Genomic DNA, 3,649 nt, shown 5'->3' on the forward strand with positions numbered 1-3,649 from the left:
GCGTGCCGTTTCCAACCTCAACAAGCCGAGTTCGATTCCCGCATCACTTATTAGTTGGATCTTTTTGTTCTTTTTTTTAGGTTAAACTACAAAATAAAAGGGGACACGTCAATAAACCTGCAAACACTGAACAACCTCCTCCCTTTCCAAATCTCTCTCATTCTCTCATGTGTTGGTATTCTTTATTTTGTTTCAAAAGGTTGTCTTTTATTCTTTTAATATGCTTTAATTTGATTATTTTTTCACTAATTTGTGATAATCAAAAATAGAATTTACTCATCCAAACAAAAAAAAAAAAAACAATTTGTGTGATAGTAAATTAGGTTTATTAAATTCAGAATTATTGTTTAGATATATTCTATGATTATTGTGTCTACAATTTGCAAAAAGTATGTGTTAATACCATTCTGTTTCTGTTTATTTGATTTCTAATTTAGTTGATGCTTACATCTACAATCCTTGTCATATTAAAGTCTGTTTCAAAGGTATCTGATCTTCAACAGTTGGGTATATTTTTAGACATATAAGTTACATAAATAATAGCCAACAAGTTGTACATATCTTTATTTGCTTGTCTTGATCATAGCATAACATTTGTCATGATCTACGATCTGTTCATTCAACTATATATGCACCAACAATGTATAAAAAAAGTAATCATTACTTTTTTACTTTTTGTTGCCTTTAGATAGGATGTCAAAAGAGATACACCTAGTATGTGATATAAGTCCACATTTAGTGGTACAGATGAACCTCACTTAGACAATGAATCTTGCACAACACATGTCACAGCCCCCGACACCACCCTAGGCGGGAGCCGTGAACAATCAGATGGTAACAGTGTTTATTAAATATGCAACGGAAATATTTTCATCAGGATCGTAGTTAGGAAATTTTCAGAGTTGGTAAAACACCTTGTTAATGTTAAACAATTGTGATGAAACTCATATTCCCAACAAAGGTTTTTATAGGAATAGATCCTATTTTGACAAAACATAATTTCCTTTCTATAATTTGATGACATAGCCACTTTATTTAAGCCTTCAGTGCTTCATAGCATACGTCTTTTACTTTCAGAGTAAGTCACCTGAAACGCGTTTAAAAATATGGTTGGACATACATTACAAGGTTTATTCATTACACAATTCTGTAACAAGGTTTATTCATTATTATATTATTGGAAACACAATTTAGTCGCACAAATGTGAAGACTAAATAAACGCAGATAGTAATTAACAGGCTTTCCGGCAAACACATTTACGTCTTACACCATCACAATGTCCATCAATAAAACCGTCTTTTTCACAAGAGTGGCTACAGTCTCTATCAAAAGCACAACTCATAGCACGCCCCTTATGTTCACACATCTTCGCTTCTGTCACAGTACTCTCTTCTGCAATTACTCACTAAACTTAATTATTATCCAAATCACAATAATAATTTTAATTTCGGTTTCGAGTTAGAATCCCTAGTTTCGGATTCAATATGTGTGTCGAACAAATCTTTCTTATTTTTTTCTCATAATCCGGGTCATTAATTCGGATTTTCAAATTTAAATTTCAAGTTCGATTTCAAAAACTTCAAATTCACACAATTTGTATTTATGTATTATATTTATGTATTAAGGACTGTTTGACAACATCTAAATGGTTAAGTGCTGAACCAGTAAGAGGTCTGAACCATTAAGAGCCTGTATAATGCTTAACCGTTCAGAGGCAAATGTCTGACCAATTTAGATTAGAGGTCTTAACCATTCAGACTATGTATAAATCTTAACCATTTAGAGGTAAATGTCTGAAGTATTCAGACATTTGCTTGTAAAACGAACAGTCTGAACTATTAAGTGTTGAACCATTAAGAGTCTCATTAATTAAAAGGTAAACAAACAGCCCTTAGTTGTTGTTCAAACAACATAATTCTTTGTATTACCAAAAAAATATTTTAAAACCCTGTTTATTTATTTATTTACTAAAAGCTTTAATTGAGAAATACATCAATTAACATATAATAATTAGTTAAGGGTGATTGGAGCACTCACGGGAAGTGGGTGCGGTGACCCAATTCACCGCTCGGGAACACCGGCGCCATCGGTGCGGGGAGGGAGATCGGGGAGGTTTCACCGAAGAAGAAGAGAGGAGATGGTGGGGCCACCCTCATTTTCAACCAATCAATGATTACCTTTTTTTTTTAATAAAAAAACAAGTCACCTAAGAGAGGAGTAGTTTAAGAGGGTAGTTGACGTGGCATAACCTGATTGGGTATGCGTAAGAGAAGGAACTCCCCTAAGAGGGAAGTGCCCCTCTCACCCTAAGATACTGTTAAAATCATCCATATATAAGGTTTAAATATCATAGTAACATTTTTTGATTAAGTTGAAAATATATCGTTGTTTCTTTTATATATATATATAGAGGGAGGTTCATTTGAGAAGAATATTCTTAAAAGAAGAAAAATAAATTAATCTAGACCCTATATTTTTTTGATCAATGGTTGTGAATCAAGATATCATTTTGTCTACTTTTAATTAATGTTTTAATGTTTTAATTACTAAGGGTAGTATGGACAATTTGATTTAGAATATTAATAAATATTTTAAAGAGTTATTCAAGTCTCATTAATGCAACCATAATTTCTTCCTTCACCGTCATTAATGTGTTGACACCTACACCAATTTTATTAGAAGTGAAAAAATTATTTAAAAATGTTGTGTCCTACACATATTTTATTATGAGTCGTAAAGTTATTTAAAAGTGTTTGAGTCCTATACATTATGTATCCTACACCAAAATATTGTTTTAATGGTGTAGGAAACGTTGAATATGTAAGATCATGTGCGGGATTGTTTTTATTGTGTAAGGTGCACAACTATTTTAAAAGATAAACTCATTAAATGATTTTAGTTCATTAATTTAATTAGCAAAAATAAATAATAGACTCATTAAATGATTTGTTCAAATTACTTTTGTATCCTTTATTCTTTTTGTTCTTAATTTCTAATTTCTTCTCATTAAACCCTCCACTATATATATATATATATATATATATATATATTAGATTAAATAAAAAGAAAACGAAACATACCGGAAGCAAAGAGAACGAGAACCAACATGAAGACGAACAAAGTAGTTTTTCCCATCTTGAGTTGAGATTTGATCAGGAGCTTTAATGAAAACAAGTGGAAAGAAGAAGAGTTTATTATATAGGAGACTGATGACTTCCTTCATGCTTACACGTGTTGTTGCATGGGCTGCTTTTTGACACGTAAACGTGCACCTATGCTCTTTGAGTGACACCTTCTCAACACTAGCGGTACTTCATGGTTTCTTTAAGTTTCCTTTTACCATATATTAAACAGATTTTGTATGAACTAGTGGGTACATGTACATGCATCGCGGTGGAGGCATGCTGTCTTTGAACAAAATTTTATGGAACACTTGAAACCAAAATATTAACATTAACAAAAAACACAAAAGAAGGAAAAAAACATAACAGAAAAAAAAATAATGAAACTAATGATATTACACTGGTACTGGTACGATACTGACATTTGTTATAATAAACTGATAAGAAAACTAAAAAGACAAAGTCATGAAATGGCAAAAAAAATATATAAATGTGTTATACATCAAATAAAAACCATTACAACGAA

The 3,649-nt window shown here is 31.4% G+C and overlaps 1 long non-coding RNA gene across 1 annotated transcript; it reads right to left on the bottom strand.

The window, feature by feature from the left end:
- Window positions 1–1,110: 1,110 nt before the first annotated feature.
- Window positions 1,111–3,180, bottom strand: LOC110941137. The gene is made up of 2 exons (XR_002593853.2): window positions 3,082–3,180; window positions 1,111–1,393 (listed from the first exon to the last, which is right to left on the bottom strand). It is a non-coding gene; the product is annotated as an uncharacterized LOC110941137 (long non-coding RNA).
- Between the last annotated feature and the right edge of the window lie 469 nt (window positions 3,181–3,649).

This window comes from Helianthus annuus, chromosome 5, assembly GCF_002127325.2.
Source record: "Helianthus annuus cultivar XRQ/B chromosome 5, HanXRQr2.0-SUNRISE, whole genome shotgun sequence".
NCBI lineage: Eukaryota > Viridiplantae > Streptophyta > Magnoliopsida > Asterales > Asteraceae > Helianthus > Helianthus annuus.